Source organism: Sturnus vulgaris, unplaced genomic scaffold, assembly GCF_052056855.1.
Source record: "Sturnus vulgaris isolate bStuVul1 unplaced genomic scaffold, bStuVul1.hap1 Scaffold_348, whole genome shotgun sequence".
Classification (NCBI taxonomy): Eukaryota; Metazoa; Chordata; class Aves; order Passeriformes; family Sturnidae; genus Sturnus; species Sturnus vulgaris.
Window position 1 is genome coordinate 50,083 of NW_028276411.1, and position 8,959 is coordinate 59,041.

Sequence of the window (8,959 nt, forward strand, 5' to 3'; positions counted from 1 at the left end):
GGGCGGCACCGGGGGCGGGGCCGGGTGATCCCGGAGCGGTACCGAGCTGTGCTGGGGACGGTGCTGCAGGGGCGGTGCCGGGCCCGCCTCAGGGTGATTGAATGCCCAGAAATCGCCTCCTCTGCCCCGTGCTCACACTGAGCTGCGGGCTGCAGCGTGCTGTCGGAGCTCCGCACACAGCACGGATTTGGGCTTCCCCTCCTCTCAAACCCCTCTCCCCCTTCTTCCTCCTCCTCATCTTCCTCTTTGTCCTCTGTCACTGCTGAGGCTCTGGAAAGAACTGAAATTCTGCAGGGAGAGATGTCCTCTCGTGGCCCCAGGGACTGCCTCGGCACGGGCCACGAGCGCCTCCGGCCCCTGCCTTCTCCTGCTTGAAAAGATCACCTGGAGCCCGAGCTCGGGGGGGTGAAATCAGCTGAAATCCAGGTAACTCTGTCAAGTGCCCCCCAGGGACATCGGCGGGGCTGGGGGATGAGGGTTTGAAACAGCAAATTCTTTGGAATATACACCTGTCCCTGTGCCGATGCTGCTGAGCTTCCTGCCACAGTATATCCCCACTCCATGAGGCGCTGTGAGGTTATGGCAGTGGGAATTGAGCAGGGAATTCGGGGCTATGGGCATAATTCACGGGAGCTAGCAAAGCTGACAGCCAACCCCAAATCGGGGCACAGCACAGAGAACAATCTGTGTGCTGCCCTGTCAGCTCAAGCTCCTGGGCTGGGAAGTATTGGGAGTTAAATGTATGGAATTACACAAATCACAGCAACTGGCATCACCCAGAGGGACAATCCAAGGCCCAAACAATTCCTCCACAGTCCACTCTGGGAAAAACACCCTGTGCCTGCCAGGAGCTCTGACCCTGCTTTTCCTACCAGCTCCTGAGCAGTGTCAGGGCCACCACGACGCCTTTAAAATCCAGATAAACCCCAAATCCTACACAGTGAATAATCCAAAGATGTACTGAATTGTTGTCATTAAAAGCTCAAAACTCATTAAGAATTCTATGACAACAGTGTAATGGACTCCCAGGAACCTCATGAATGCTCTCAGTTTCATTTTTGTGTATTTTTACTCCCTCATTTGGCAGCTTGTAAAACTTATCCTGGAATTCAGAGGTCAAGCAGGATCGACTTTGGATTGACCTTCACCTCTGTTCCCACTTTGTGCAAACACAACTCGTGCCCAGGTGGGTGAACTCATCACCTCAGCTTTTCACTCCAGAGTATCCCCTCCTTATTTCCCTGTAGATGAACTCAGATCCACTCCTCACCTCCACTGGTCATCCAAGCGTCCATTCTGTTCCCCACAGGCCCTGGTGGCCCCGGGGAGCTCCCTTGGCCTTTCTCCTGCCCCTCTGCAGCCCGAGGTCGCTACACAAACAGTTCTTGTGTCCCCTCTAAATGACCCCGGGTTTTCTGCTCAATGAATGGCATGACCCGTGCCCACTGCTCATGATTCACCCAACCAAAATCAAGAGCAAATGTTGCTTGGGCTTTAAGAACTTGAAATAACTCTGAAGCAAAAGAAATCACCTTTTTCTTCTGGTTTTTATTTTTATTTTTTCATTTAAGATGCTGGACTTGCCTCTGTGGATGTGTGCTGAGCTCTCACTGCAGGGGACTGTCAGGCCTGAATGGCTGTGAGTTCGTGTTCTTCTCAGTAGGGAATCAGAAATTATTCTTAGACCATAGAATTGTTTTCTGAAACCTTTCCCCTTTCCTCTTTGTGCCTTTGAATTTTTCAGCTGTTCCCTGTTGTCACTTCCCCTGCCTGACTTCTGTGCAGCTCCTAGCTGGGAAAAACTGGGAAAACTTAGGGGGTACAGAGGTGGAATTTTTGGCTGGATTTTTCTAAAATTTCTAATTTTGCTGAACTTATTTCCCCAGTGAGAAGAGCACGAACTCACAGCCATGCAGGCCTGACAGTCACTGCGGGAAATCTGACACAGTATTAATAAGTAACCTTTCCTGAGAGCAGTCACCACCCCAGTCCTCCAGCCTTGTCAAATGTTTGCAATGAATGGAGCCAAGTTCTAATCCTTAATCTAAATTTATGTCAGCTTTTGTTAGAAAGATTACCGGACAGTAAATCATACAAGAGAATTTAAAAATTGCACAAAGAATAACCGGCCCAGACCAAACCCAACCGCCCCCATCAGTGCTCCACCCCAATTTGGGAGAAACAGTGATACAGTTTATAAATACTCTCCTTCCACACTATTCAGTCCTTCACCGCACATCCCCAGAGAGGAGTCCTCAGACCTTGCTCCCCTGAACACCAGGAGAGCTGGAGTTTCACCCAGATCCCACATTCCCATGGCAGTTAATCCCAGCAGGGAGGCAAAGAGGAACCCTGCATCCTCTGACATAGCCCACAGCACGGGCAGCACCAGGAGCCCTCCAGGCTCAGACCTCTGGTGCTGAAGCCTCTGGGCTTTGGCTGATCAAACACCACAGCTCTTGGCAAAGATGCCAGGAGAGTCGTGATTCTTCCTGTCCTGAAAGAGAGGAGGAAAAGAAAATTAAGTCGACTGCAGAAGGATTCCAGCTCTCAACTTCTGCTCTGATTCCTCACTCTGGGGTTTTATCCATGACAAGTGACACCAATTCAGAGTGCCCTTTTCCAGCATTTTTATTCCTAACTATTTCAGACATTAAAAGGATGCTCATTTCTCTTATTGTATTCTTTGCTTAATTTTATTAGAGGCATTTTCATCCCAGACCCCACTTGTCAGTTCTTCAATCCTTTAGCACTGGACTTGGCACAAAGGGATACCCGTGGTGCTGCATCACAAGAAATCCCAAAGAGAAACCCCTTCCAAACCTGACGGAGAAAGCTTTCAAGGCACTCCAGAACACAGACAGCTTTTCCTGCCTTGTCAGGCCACACCAATTCTGTCCCATCCACCTGAACTGTGCAGGTGAGGAAAAGGCTTTCCTTGCTCCTCGGGAATCACTGTCTGAGACCACAGATGTCCATCCTGGGCAGCACCTGGAAACAACGTGGGAAAGGCAAAATGAGAGTGTTTTCTATCAGAAAATTACTACTACTAATAAAAATAACAATCAGAACTTCTGGACAAATTTAGTAACATCACTTTGATATGAGAAATACAGGCCATGCCCATCCTTGTAGCCCAGGTGAAAACAGGAAGGAGAACTAGAGGAAAAGCAGAGTCCCTTATTTGATCTCTGGACACAAACTGAGGCCTTTTCCCTGTGAAACCAAACTCACCCTTCCAGGGTTCCTGAGATCAGCTACGAGGAGGCTTTTGGCACTCCAAGAGCAGCTGGGTCACAGCTGGATGCGGCTTGGGTCTGGGAGACACCGTGCTCCTTCTGGAATTCTAGCACGCAAATGCCTGCTCCTGGCCCCAGGCCCGGAGATAAAATCTGTGGGGTTTTTCCCTGTGCAACATTGTTCACCCCTCCCAGGTTCCTGAGATCTGCACAGAGGAGGCTTTGGGCACCCCAAAGGCAGCCAGGGTTACAGGTGGGGGCAGCTTGGGGCTGGGAGAAATCCTCATCCATTTGGAATTTTATCAGGCAGAAACCTGGCTGGGTGCACAGTTCTCTGGACACGACCAGTGGCCCTTTCCCCTGTGAAACAAAACTCACCCTGCCAGGCTCCTGAGACCACTTAGGAGGAGGGGTTTGACTCTCCAAGAGCAGTCGCAACGAGAGATGCTCACACAGAAGGCCATGCAGAAGAGGAAACGAGCGCACCCGCAGCCCCCCAAGGCGCGCCCCAACGCCCCAGACCCGGCACTGCCAGCTCGGGCAGTCCCATAAAGCATCCCCCGCCTCCGCAGCGGCGGGACAGGCGGGGCCCGGGGTCCCGAGGAAACCGAGCGTGCCCGGAGGCGCGGCAGGACGGCAGCGCAGCGCCGCCTGGCGGCGGAGCAGGAGAGCAGCGCCGGGCCCCATGGCAGTATCGGTACCCGTGCGCCCCCTGCTGTCCGCGGCGATGCAGCGCCCGATGCCGAGTTCCACGCCCGTGTCGCCGAGGGAGAGGGGCACCGCTGGCTGGGGCCTCCCCGCCGACACGGACAGAAGCCGAAGCAGAAGCCCCCGGTGCCATTGGCGGCCCCTACCCAGCGGGCCGGGCTCCGCCGGGCCCGCGGCCCCGCGCGGTATCGGGTCGGCCCGCTCCCGTCTTCGTCGCACCCGGGCCCTGCTCCTGGCATGAAGCGCGTCACCGCCCCGCGCCGTCCCGCCCCCCGCGCGTCATCGCGTGCGTTCGGCGGCCCGCCCCGGGGGCGGTGCCGGGGGCGCTACCCGGGGCGGTGCCGGGGCAGTGCCGGGGGCGGCACCGGGGGCGGTGCCGGGGCGGTGCCGGGGGCGTTCCCGGTCGCCGTGCCGGGGTAGCCCGGGGAGCGGTTCGGGAGCGGTTCGGGGGGCGGTGCCGATTGCAGTCCCGGTCACTGTCCCCAGTCCCCGTCCCCAGTCCTGGTCCCGGTCCCAGTCCCCGGTTCCGGTCCCCGATCCTGGTCCCAGTCCCAGTTCCCCGTCCCGGAACCCGATCACGGTCCTGGTCCCAGTCCCCAATCCCGGTCCCGGTCCCTGTCTCCAGTCCCCGTCCCCGATCCCGGTTCCGGTCCCTGTCCCAGGTCCCCGTCCGCGATCCCGGTCCCTGTCCCATTTCCCCGTCCCGGTCCCCGATCCCAGTCCCGGTCCACGTCCCCGATCCCGATTTTTCCCCCCCTTTCACACTGATTTTTCCCCCGATTTATCAATGATTTTTTTCCCCATTTTTTCCCATTTCTCACTGATATTTTCCCCCATTTTTCAGGGATTTTTTTCCCCATTTCTCACTGATTTTTTTCCCCATTCTTCATGGAGTTTTGCCCCGTTTTTCACTGATTTTTCCCCATTTCTCACTGACTTTTTCCCCATTTTCCCCCATTTCTCACTGATATTTTCCCCCATTTTTCATGGATTTTTTCCAGATTTATCCCCATTTCCCACTGATTTTTCCCCATTTTTCATGGATTTTTCCCCCCCGTTTCTTACTTATGTTTTTCCCCGATTTCTCATTGATTCCCCCCCCCCCCCCCCCCCCCCATTTCTCACTGATTTTTCCCCCCGATTTATCAATGATTTTTTTCCCCACTTTTCCCCATTTCTCACTGATTTTTTTCCCCATTCTTCAGGGATTTTTTTCCCCATTTCTCACTGATTTTTTCCCCATTTCTCAATTAACTTTTCCCCACTTTTCCCCGTTGCTCACTGATTTGTTCCCCCATTTTTCATGGATTTTTTTCCCCATTTCTCACTGATTTTTCCCCCCCATTCTTCATGATTTACAGGATACTCTATCGTTAATGGAAAGCAATTAAAGGAAGGGGGGAGGTTACCAGCCACCTGGTCAGCTCAGACAGCAGAGCTGCACACGCTTTTGAGAGCCTGTGAATTATAGCAGGACAAGACATTAAATATATTTACTGATTCTAAATATGCATATGCGGTAATACATGCATTTGGAAAACTATGGGGAAAAAAAGAGGTTTATTAAGCTGCAGAAGAAAGAAGAAAAAAATTGGTTTACAAGGGATGGCAAGCAGTGGATACCAAAAGCTCTAGCCTTACAATTGTTAAAACAACTTCATTAAAGGAGTCGTTCTGTGCCTTCTTTGGGGTGAGGAAAAAAGGCTGAGGGGGGCTCCGACGTGGTTTGGGGCACCCCAAGGTCCCTGGGAGAGGGAGACGGGCTGCGCTGGAGGAGCAGGTGAGTCGGGCATGGGGGGGGGTCATGGTGGGTGCCAGAACATTGAGAGGGAGGGGTGGGTGTAGAATGCATGAAAAACAGAACCTTAAAAAATAGCTAAATATAGTCTAAAAGGAATGTTTTATTGGTTTGTGTTTGGATAGAGGTAGGGTTTTTTTATAGATACTGTAAATAGAAAAGATAAAGAATAAAAATATAGAAGCAAATATAAGAAACCAATATATAAATATATTACATTACATTATATTATGTTATGAAAATAGAAATATATAAATATTCAGACTTTAAAAGGAATGTTTTATTGGTTTTTATTTGGTTAGAGGAGGGTTTTTTGAAAATAATATAGGCAAAAATATACAAATATGCAAAAATAGATACTGACATAAAATGATAACTATATATGCATATATAAATATATGTAATTATAAACATAGATAAATATATAGAAATATAAAATACATATATGTAGTATGTAATATAAATAATTTATCGATTTTAAGACGTTATATTAAATAGTATGTTATAATAGAATGTAAATAGCATATAGTATATTAATATACTAGTAAAAAATACATTAAATAGTATATAAATATAGAATACACAATAAAGACATATAAATCTACAGATATAAATATGAAAACTAAATAGAAAAATATATTCAAATATAATTTAAAATAATCGAGGTTTTTGTTTCTATTTGGTTAGAGGCAGAGCTTTTAAAGAAATATTAAAAACTATGAACCTACAAATATATATGGATATAGATAAAATAGAAATAATATTAGTAATATAAATATATGTATATAATGAATAATAAAATAATATTGTATATATGATAAATAGAATAGCAATTAAATTGAATATATGAAATAGGTATAGATTATGACTATAAATTAAATATTAAAAAATAGATGATTTATATATATAAAAGGTTTTTTTTTTCATTTGGTCAGAGGCAGGGCATTTTTAGTTTGGGTCGGGGTTTTTTTGAGGCATTCATTGAGAGGATTTTATGACGGGTGGGGACTCTGGTGCTTGGAACTCTCTCCCTTCTCTGTCTGTGAAAATTGGGGGAAACATCCATGAGAAATGGGGGGGAAAATCTGTGAGAGACGGGGAAAAATGGGGAAAAAATCCACGAAAAATAGGGGGAAAAATCCATGAAAAATGGGGGGAAAATCAGTGAGAAATGGGGAAAAAATCAGTGAGAAATGGGGAAAAATCAGGAAAAAAATCCAGGAAAAATGCGGGAAAAAATGCTTGAAAAATGGCGGAAAAAATCAGTGAGAAATCGGGAAAATCAGTCAGAAATGGGTCGTAAATATCAGTGAGAAATGGGGAAAAAATCATTGAGAAATGGGGAAAAAATAATTGAGAAATGGGGGGAAAAATGCATGAAAAATGGGAGGAAAAATCAGAGAGGAATGTGTGCAAAAATCAGTGATAAATGGGGAGAAAATCAGTTATTAATGGGCGGGAAAATGCATGAAAAATGGGGGGAAAAATTCAGAGAGAAATGGGGGCAAATATCAGTGAGAAATGGGGGGGAAAATCGGGAAATATCCATGAAAAATGGGGGGAAAAATCAGGGAGAAATGGGGAAAAATGGGGAAAAAGCAGTGATAAATGGGGGGAAAAATCAGTGAAAAATGGGGAAAAATCAGGAAAAAAATCCAGGAAAAATGCGGGAAAAAATGCATGAAAAATTGGCGAAAAAATCAGGAGAAATGGGGAAAAATCAGTCAGAAATGGGTCGTAAATATCATTGAGAAATGGGGAAAAAATCATTGAGAAATGGGGAAAAAATCAGTGAGAAATGGAGAAAAATCGGGAAAAATCCAGGAAAATTGCGGGAAAAAATGCATGAAAAATTGGGGCAAAAATCAGAAATGGGGGGGAAATGCAGGAAAAATGGGGGGAAAATTTAGAGAGAAATGGGGCCAAAAATCAGTGAGAAATGGGGGGAAAATGGGGAAATATCCATGAAAACTGGGGGAAACATCCATGAGAAATGGGGGGGAAAATCTGTGAGAGACGGGGAAAAACGGGGAAAAAATCCACGAAAAATAGGGGGAAAAATGCGTGAAAAATGGGGGGAAAATCAGTGAGAAATGGGGAAAAATCAGGAAAAAATCCAGGAAAATTGCGGGAAAAAATGCTTGAAAAATTGGGGAAAAAATCCGAGAGAAATGGGGAATAAATCAGTGAGAAATGGGTCGTAAATATCATTGAGAAATGGGGAAAAAACGAGTGAGAAATGGGGAAAAAACGAGTGAGAAATGGGGAAAAATCAGTTAGAAATGGGTCGTAAATATCATTGAGAAATGGGGAAAAAATCATTGAAAAATGGGGAAAAAATCAGGGAGAAATGGAGAAAAATCGGGAAAAATCCAGGAAAATTGTGGGAAAAAATGCATGAAAAATTGGGGCAAAAATCAGAAATGGGGGGGGAAATGCAGGAAAAATGGGGGGAAAATTTAGAGAGAAATGGGGCCAAAAATCAGTGAGAAATGGGGGGGGAAATGGGGAAATATCCATGAAAATTGGGGGAAACATCCATGAGAAATGGGGGGAAAAATCTGTGAGAGACGGGGAAAAATGGGGAAAAAAATCCACGAAAAATAGGGGGAAAAATGCGTGAAAAATGGGGGGAAAATCAGTGAGAAATGGGGAAAAAACGAGTGAGAAATGGGGAAAAATCAATGAGAAATGGGGGGTAAAAATCAGTGAGAAATGGGGAAAAATCAGGAAAAAATCCAGGAAAATTGCGGGAAAAAATGCTTGAAAAATTGGGGAAAAAATCCGAGAGAAATGGGGAATAAATCAGTGAGAAATGGGGGGAAAAATGCATGAAAAATGGGGGAAAAAATCATTGAGAAATGGGGCAAAAATCAGTGATAAATGGGGAAAAAATCAGTGATTAATGGGCGGAAAAATGCATGAAAAATGTTGGAAAAAATCCGAGAGAAATGGGGGCAAAGATCAGTGAGAAATGGGGGGGAAAGTCGGGAAAAAATCCACGCAAAATGGGTGGAAAAATCCATGAAAAATGGAGGAAAAAGAATCAGTGAGAAATGGGGGGGGGGAAATCAGTGAGAAATGGGGGAAAATGGGGGAAATCATCAGTGAGAAACGGGGGAAAAAAATCAATGAGAAATGGGGAGAAATTGGGGACAAAATCAGCGAGAAATGGGTGAAAAATCAATGGTAAATGGGGGTAAAGTCGATGAAA

At 46.5% G+C, this 8,959-nt stretch overlaps 1 long non-coding RNA gene across 1 annotated transcript; it reads right to left on the minus strand.

Annotated features, from left to right (window-relative positions):
- Positions 1-1,528: 1,528 nt before the first annotated feature.
- Positions 1,529-4,204, minus strand: LOC148217723 (uncharacterized). Its single transcript, XR_015800817.1, has 2 exons — positions 2,824-4,204; positions 1,529-2,497 (listed from the first exon to the last, which is right to left on the minus strand). It is a non-coding gene; the product is annotated as an uncharacterized LOC148217723 (long non-coding RNA).
- Between the last annotated feature and the right edge of the window lie 4,755 nt (positions 4,205-8,959).